We start from the raw sequence: 8,864 nt of genomic DNA, 5'->3' as shown, positions 1-8,864 counted from the left end.
TCCTATTCACTAGGCAATTTACAGATTATTAAGAAAAATGTCCCCCTCATACATGGGTCTGTATTCTCTTTTATGCTTCTCTGAATAAGTGTCCAAAATACGGTTGTCCTCTGGTTGCTTATTGGACATATTTTGGTCTGATCTTTCTTTCCATGTCTCAAAGTGGCATCTTAAACACCTCTATAATGTCTTCCCATCTGGTTCCACCTCTGCATCCCCCCAGGACTGAATTTCCCAAGGGCGATTGCCACACACAGGCAGCAACCCAGTCATAAGATGGCTAAATTTAAACTGTGCAGTCTGCAAATAAGTCTCCGTGATCATCTGCTCCTTTGTTTGGCTTATTATCCTCCCAGATCAAACTCTAGAGGAGGCCAGAGCATCGCCCCTGCTGGGCAGGACTGTCGGGTGTTTGTGTCCGGCAGGAAAAAAAATCCAAACAAACCCAAGTGCCGCAGTCCTTCATTCTGTCCCCCAGTGCAGCAGGGCCTGCTTTTCAAATGAAGGGGATGATCCCCAGGCTTTGATTTCCAAAGCAAATCACTGCGAATCTCATCAGTATGGCAACAGATGCAACAGTCTGGCTGACTGGCTGCCGGGGACTTGGAAGCAGGGACAGAGAGGAACTGGCACTAGAGTGTGTCTCATCTCCGCTCTCTCTGCCTCCCTCACGGGAGGATGGGGAATGGAGATAATGAGGTGGGCAGGGGATCCTGGGCTCTGGCTGTACAGGCAGCCTGGAATGGAGACATGGAGACAGAACCCCAGAGGCCCACGTTCTTAGTGGCTCTTAGTGGGACTTCTGCTCCATTTGTGACGTCCGATGTGTCTGCAGGTTTGTGGGTGTTAATCAGCTGGCTGCATCTTCACCTTCTGACTGTAGGATCTCTTAGCATGTAGGATGGAGTGGGGTCTCCAGGGAGCAACAGGCTTAGCAGAGGCCCAAAGCTGCCATGTTGAAGTGGCCACAGTATTTGAGGCCTCAAGGAGGACTGGATCTTCCAGAGACTAGGAGGTCCACTTTGAACGTTGGAAATGGGGCAAGGAAAAGGAAAGAAACTGTGGTTGGAAAGAACCTGGGATTCGACCTCTATCATGAAAGGACACTGATGTCCATTGCTCATCCAGAAGGTGGGTCTTCAAGCTTTATTCCAAGTGAACCCTGTACACACTTATGTCCTGGCCTTTTCTTCCTTGCTTTGGCAGGGACACCATTCTTCCTTCCCTTCCTTCCCCTGTTCTCCCTTCTGTTTCTTTTGAGGTTCCTCTTTCTCTGCCATTAAGTATTATAGTCCCTCAAGACTCAGTCCAGGCCCACTTCTTTTCCCACTCTGAATTCTCTCCCTAGGTGAGCTCATCCTAGCCCATGACTTCGATTCCTTCCTACCTGTACACACTTCATGCTTTACTCCAGAGCCACACGTGTTCCCTTGCTCCAATGGCCTAGTGACATCTCCACTCACATGTCCTAGTGCAACATGCTGAAAAGTGAGCCCAGAGTCTCCTAACTCTACACTACCTTCCAGGTCTCTTCTGATATTTCTTATCTCATTGGACACCACTATTCAGTTAAGTAAGGCAGAAACACCACCCTGAGTGAATCCTTCTTCCTCTCTCCATATGCAGTGGAGATGCACCAAGATCTTAGGCATCAGTGTTTTTGGATCTGTCCGCTTTGTCCGTTCATGACCATCAATCCAGGTCAAGATACTGTCATCTCTTGCTTGGACTACAAATGGGCCCAAAGCCCTAATTCTTTCCCTTGAATTGATTCCAGCTCCCAAGTAATCAAAGCAGGTCTTTATCCAAAGGCTGGCTGAATCATTCATCCCCTGCCCCTCGCCTGTGCCTCCATCCTCTCTGATGTTTGTCTCTATTGTGATACCCGAGGACAGTTAAAATCCCAAGATTCATATGGTGCTCCCATTTCCAGAGCCCCTTTGTTCACATTATTATCTCATTCCCTTCTTAAGTGGCCACGATCATCATGAGTCACAATCATTCCTTTTAAAGGATCGTATCTGTCTTCCTTGGAAACAGTCTCAGAGAGGTGAATTAGCTCTTCCGGGGCCGTCCACCTGGGGAGTAAGAGAGCCTGGGTCTTCTGACTCCTTAAGTTAACCTCGTTTGTTCCTCACTTGTCAGAAGAGGGCTTTGGATGAGACAGAGGTTCCTTAAGAACCGTTCTCTCTCTAACAGATTCTAACAGGTTCTATGGTTTGCAGGGTCCAAGAGGAGGTTGCAAAAACATCTCAAAGGGAACACTCCAGGTGAGATTGAAAGAATAGTTTCCAAGTAAAGTTTGTTTTTCCCCAGGGTGAGCTTCACATCTGAAATGCAGAGGCAATAGTAGATTCTCTCTCTCCTGTGGATTCTTCTTCCTTGGTGGCTCCATGACTGTCACTAGAGGTTGGGTTGGGTTACCAGAGAAGGACTGCAAGGTTTTCATCTTGCTTGGGAAAAGATTGAACACGGAAGGAATGAAAACCTCAGTGGTTTGTCAAAGAGGGAAGTGAAAAGCGAAACCATCCATTCTGAACCCACCCTTGGGGGTAGCCGTGGGACTGGAGAATTTAAAGGAAGGAAAGACCTGTGAGTGCAGGTACCCAAATACGATCCATGCCATTTGCATTTGAGAACACATCAGAATTTTCTGTATCTGGTATAGATTGCTGTGTCTTCTCTTAGTGTGTATGGATTAAAGGTGTTTTTTTTTTTTGCTGCAAAAGATTGCACCTGTGCCGAATGGAACGGAAGAATTCCCTTTGAGGGAATGTTGTTTTCCTGTGGACTTTTTATAAGGCTGGAAACAAGAAGACAGATTATTTCCTTTTTATGGGCGTGAATATGACAACTGATGAATCTATGGACCAGGTGAAGCAGGGATGGTCAATAAAGCTTATTTCTCATGATATCCATTTGCATGTTGGTGACTGACTTGAACACTGGTAGGAGCAGGATTTTAATGCCAAATGTGGTTTTGATGGGAAACTGTGTGACAATCAATTAGTGATGACTGCCATGACGGAAGAACAATGCAGCCGGAGTGCAGGAACTCACCTGGAACAGCGCTACTCAAAGTGAGGTCTGCCGATGCGTCTGGGTCTGCATTATTTGTTACTCAAATACGGCCACCAAAAAAGAATACGCATTTAGAAACTTCTATAGCAATTTCATATTGCTGCCACACTCGATTGTATAATTTCTATATTTTATAGAGTCTTGATCTGTGATGGGTCAAAAATAAAAATGAACTTTGGCTTTTTACTGTAGGTAGTTTGAGAAGCACTACTATAGGTCTCATGAGTTCCTGTGAAAGACTTTAAATGCTGTGGACTTGGGGAGCAAGAACAGAACTGAAGACATACACACAGAAGCATCCACGTGGAGTCATTACCTGAGTGTGGGTGTCTGTCAGTTTTCTTCCTCTTGTTGGAAGAAGAATTAAGACAATAACTACTCAGAGATTGCCAGAAATGCCTTCCTGGCCTCTACCCACTTCTACTTTCCAACTGTTCCATTAAAGCCTTTACTAACATTGATTTCTCCCAGTACCTGTCAGTGAGGCCAGTAAAGAGGTCATATCATTGAAGGCACTGAAGGATGGTCAGAGAGACGTTCAGCATTAGCTGTTGAGTCAGTCTGGGTGACCTTTGGGATCATGCATTGATTCACCCATTTGTTCACCCATTCATGCATCCCCACACGTTCATTCTGTGACTCAGAGGCTCTTTGTGGAATGCTAACTGTGTGTGTCTCAGTGCCAGGCACTGGGGGTATGAAGATGACTAAGGGAGGCAGGTTCTCTGCCCTCATGAAACCAACACTCTGAGAGGGAGACAGATACTAAGTTAATAATGTGTATACATTATAAATAGTTATATGTATATAAGTAGTTATATGAATCCTGGTATGTGCTCCAAAGGAAAAGCATTTATTCTCCAAAAATCATTACCAAGAGCCATAACCTCTCCAGGGCATGGTGGAGGGGGCTCTGAGAAAGAGATATGTCTGCACCAATGTGAGTGACCAAAGAAAAGGGAGGTGACTTGAGATGATCCTGTAGAAGCAGTCAAGAGACTTGTCTTTGTCTGTTTTCTGTTGCTATTATAAAATACATGAGGCTGGGTATTTAATAAAGAAAATAAATTTATTTACTTCATATTTTTGGAGGCTAAAAATCCAAGATGGGGTGGTCCTGTCTTTGGGCCTCTGGTGAGGGCCTTCTGGCGGCATCACAATTTGAAAGCTGGCATCAGGGTAGAAGCATGTACAAGAGGGAGAGCCATTACATGGTGAGATAGGAAGCCAGAGAGATTCAGGGGTCAGGCTTGCTTTTTTTTTTTTTTTTTGGTAAGAACCCATTCAGGTGGGTATCAACTCAGGCCCTGAGAGAGTTACATCAGTTCTTTCTGAGGGCATGTCCCCAATGACATAATGACCTACCACCAAACCCTGCCTCTTCTTTTAAAAAATAATTTCGTATAACTTTAATATGGAGTTAAAATAATGCTACTGGACTTACTCCTGAGGAGAACTTTGGGTAACCAAGGTTGTACATCTTCTCAAGGCCCCACCTTTTAAAGGTCCCACCACCTCAGTGCAGCCTCCCTGAGGACCGAGCTTCCTGCCCATCGACCTTCAGGGGACATCCTCAAAACTCCTCCACACTGTAGCAGGACTGATGGTGCCAAGCCCTGCAGGCTGCAGAAGAAGTTTGTACTTGGCCCTTGGAGCAGTGGGGAGCCTGGTGGAGTTTCAGACAGGGTTAAGCCAAGGTCCCTGCTTTTGAGAGGCTATCAACGTGCTGAGGAGGAAAAGGTACCTCAGCAGCCAGCTGTGGTTTAATGTGGTCCAAGTGACATGGAGATGGGAAATGATGGGTGGCCATTGGGACCGTGCATTGATTCACCCATTTGTTCACCCATTCGTGCATCCCCACACGTTCATTCTGAAATGATTTAACCAATGAAACATCACCCTCTCCATCTTCTGTTCTCAACACATTGTAGCTGCCTGGTCTAAGGATACAGATAGAATCTATTTCCAAGGCCCCCAGGATGAGCTTGCTGCCTGTCTCTCCAGATGCTTCCATGGTGCACTCTTGCTCTCTCGGCTCCCGTGTCCCGAATGATCTTTCTTGAGGTCTCCAGAGACCACCGACTTCCTCCCTGGCGTGTGGCCTCTGTGCATGCTGTGATTTTGTTTGAAGGCTCTTCCTCGGACACTGCCTTGTTCCTGTCTGCCTTGCTGATTCTTTATTTTTTTTTTTTAAGTCTCAGTTTAAACATCCCGAGCTCTCAAGAGGACCCCACACTTCTCCCTCTTCATACTTAGAACAAGTGGAATTATTTCTTTGTGTGATTAGTTGTTGAATGTCTATTTCTTCCAGTGAAGGCAGGACTCCATTAAGTATCGAATGGATGAAGAAATGGAGGGAGGAAACCATGAGAAGACGGCTGGCCTGGCCGGGTGCCTGCCGCGAGGGCCTGAGGATGTGGGGTGTGGAGCTGGGGCCAAGCGTGGAGGACTGGGCTTCACCAGCCCCAGAACACAGCCATTCCCTCTCCATTGGCTTTCTTCTCTCCCCAGTGAGTGGGAAACGAGCCACACGTGATGGAACTCTGAAAGACCATTTTCAGGGGATTATCAATGCCAGTCCTTAGCTCTTTAGGGCGAGCAGACATCCCAGGTTGATAAACTGCACTTAGTCATATCTCTGTACATTATAAGAAAATCCTTCAACCTGAAAAATCGCTCAGAGCTAAAGAGATTTTGGAAAATGTTACACCGTGGGGGTGCTGGGCACACTGGAAGCTGGTGGCTGGGACAGCAGTCAGGGTCCCCTGCGTTCTCCTCTGTCTTAGATGGATCAGGCCTTTCTGGCCTTAAGATTTCACTCAGGAGCCAGGAGGGCCAGGATTTGTCAATAGTAGTATTAGTCATCGTGGCTGTACAACAACTTACTCCAAAATTCAATGGTTTAATACAGCGACTGTCATTTAGTATCACATGGTTTCTTCAGGTCAGAAATCGAGAGCGTGGGGAGAGGGGCATCACCTGCTCTCTGCTCCATGATGTCTTGAGTCCCGAGTGGGGTGGCTTGAAGCCTGGGTGCTGGAAACATCTAAAAGTCATTGACACACATGGATCTGGCAGTTGATGCTGGGTCTCTGGTCTGGACCACCCAAGTGTGTCTTCTCCATGTGTCTGAGGTTGTGCTCAACATGGTGGCTGGATTCCAAGGAGAGAGAGAGAGAGAGAGAGAGAGAGAGAGAGAGAGAGAGAGAGAGAGAGGCGGGTGGGGAGGGGAGAAAGAGGAGAAGAGAGGAGAGGAGAGGGAGGAGGAGAGAGTGCACACTAGGTTCAAGAGAGAGAGAACCAGGTGAAAGAGGGAACTCACACAGTATCACCTTTGTCCCATTTTGTTGTTGCTGTTGTTGTTGGAAGGGGATCACTAAATCTTCTCCACATTCAAGGGAAAGGAAATCAGACCCCACCGTTCACATGATATTTTAAGACCAGCAATCCCCTTACATGAAGGTGCAAAGATGGCCCTGGAATAGAGATGTACACTCAGATTTGAAAGAATGGGGTCATAATAAAAAGGTCACTGTTGAGATCTTATAGGAGCCTACCTTGGGCAGTGTTTTAGCAGGTGTCCCTAGTTCTTCTCTTTTTACACAGAGATGCACTGGCTTTTGAGAACATCTCCACCCTTGAATTAATGTAGGAAAATGTGTGTGTGTGTGTGTATATATGTTTGTGTGTGTGTGTGTGTCCTCTTCCTGCCACCCATAGTTTACCTGAGACACTGTGGTCATTGTCCTGGAACACTGGGAAGATTTTCAAAGTTCCATTTGTACCGCCTCAGAGCTGCCCCAAGGAGAAAATAAATAAGTAAACCACACCGATAGTAAGGAGTTATATTTAAGAGAAGGTTCCTTGACTGAACTAGTTTAAATGTTAATTTTATTACTCAAGGGGGCACTTTGGGACTCCCTGTCATTATGGGACAATTAAACTGTAGTTCCTTATTAATTTTTACTGCCTTCCTCACGTAATTAGTGGGACATAATGTGAATTGCATCCCAATAACGAATAGATTTTTGAATGTGAGTGGGCAGAGCCTTTTATTTGCCTATCCAACAAGACAAGGTCTATGAGAAGAGGGTGGGTCCTTCCAGAAGAGAGGGTCTCCACACCCTCCCGAGCCTAGGGACCCCGACAATACCCTGAATAAAACAAACAAAACACAAAGGCACCACACTTCCCAAAGGCAGGAAGCTTCTGCCTTCACCCTTTACCATGAAGTTGGCAGTCAGAAAGGGGAGTTCTTTTTTTTTTTTTTTTAAGATTTAGAAAGCAAAACAAAGAAAATCAAAACAAAAACACAAAAACCAAAACAGGACATTAAGATTCCTGAAGACCTAGAGGCAGGCAATCGCTGAGGATTCGTCTTCTGTCTAAATTGGCATTTATGAAGCAAGTACCTAGTATATGACTGGCACCTCACTAGTATCTTATTTAATTGTCAGAATTACTTCATGAGCTCAGGATAATTATCTCCACCATAGAGATGAAGAAAACTTGTCTCAGACTAAAAGACATAAGATCATATTGTAAGTGACAGCTCATGGCCCTAAACCCAGGTCCAGCCCAGTCCAGAGCCTGAGTCCTCAGAGGCTATGCCATACTGCCTCGTGGTCAGGCCGAATCTTTCTTCAATCCTCAGTTGCTCTGAGTTTGTTTTTGCTCCTTTCTTGTTTATGAACTCCTTACCCCACACCACAGCACCTGGGTGTTCTAGACCCTTTCCTCCCCACCCTCCTCCTCTCTTCTCCTCTTGGACCCTACCCACAACTTCATGCTCCCCGCCCCATCGTTACATAACTAAGGTGCTCACCCAGTCACTGAATATGTGTTATTGAGCACTTACTATGTGCCAGACCTTCTGCTCTGTGGGACACATTCCCATTGGCCAATCTTTCTCTTTTTCTGTTTTTCATAGAGCATCCATTTTGTTTGGGGTAAGAATTCATCCCCAGTGAAGAGTCAAGATTGTTCCAAGTGCATCTAAGGGATAGCACTCCTTTCTTATCTGGTGGACACATGATTCTAGGCTGGCTGAGATGAGAGGAGGGATGGGTGCTTCTGATAACAAGTGCAGGGTGAACGGGACCTGGTACCTGCACAGGGAGTTGAAGTGGAGCCTTGAGCCTGGGAGAGGAATACAGGACGGGGCTTGGTTGAGCTGTGAGACCAACTCTGAGGCTCTCCCATGGAAAACAGCAGAGGCAGGAGGAGGCTCAGATGACCTCTTTGCAGTCCCTGCTCCATGGAGTTCCATGCACATCAGCAGATGACAGACACTGGGGAGGGCACGGAGTTTCTGACTCCAGTGGGGCCTGGGTACCAACCCCATCATTCTCTTTTGCATTTTCTGTGCATTAAGCCTTTGCTCAACATAATTAAATTCCGCCTCTGTCAGCTTTTACTCTTAACTTGTAATTTCCCAGTGTAAATATGAGCTAGGAAGAGCTGACCAGGGAAGCAGCGGCTCCCGGGGCCGGGCTGGTCTGCAGCCATGGTAGGTGGTCAGCTTATTTAGAGAATGCTCTGGGTCCATAAGGATTTCAGTTACTCCAGAGGCAACGTGTTTGAAGTCAGTGATGCTGGGAGGGGGATTCGAAATGCCTGGGCAAAGGGTAGAGGTTCTTGCTTCTCTCTTCCTCTGCAGAGGGAGAAGTAAATTCTTTCTTTTCGTTTTTCTTTTTCTTTTTCTTTTTTTTTTTCTTTTGACTCTAGGATTGCTAGGTCAGCCAGGCTGGGAATGATTGATTCAAAGCTCAGGTTTTCTTTGG

At 46.2% G+C, this 8,864-nt stretch overlaps 1 long non-coding RNA gene across 1 annotated transcript; it reads left to right on the top strand.

Annotated features, from left to right (window-relative positions):
- The first annotated feature begins 888 nt into the window (after nucleotides 1–888).
- LOC114095469 (uncharacterized) lies at nucleotides 889–2,914 on the top strand. Its single transcript, XR_003583259.2, has 2 exons — nucleotides 889–2,270; nucleotides 2,730–2,914. It is a non-coding gene; the product is annotated as an uncharacterized lncRNA (long non-coding RNA).
- The last annotated feature ends 5,950 nt before the right edge of the window (nucleotides 2,915–8,864 follow it).

Source organism: Marmota flaviventris, chromosome 5 (genome assembly GCF_047511675.1).
Source record: "Marmota flaviventris isolate mMarFla1 chromosome 5, mMarFla1.hap1, whole genome shotgun sequence".
Taxonomy (NCBI): Eukaryota; Metazoa; Chordata; class Mammalia; order Rodentia; family Sciuridae; genus Marmota; species Marmota flaviventris.
Note: the sequence above shows the minus strand (reverse complement) of the source record. Positions and strands in the feature narration are given on the sequence as shown.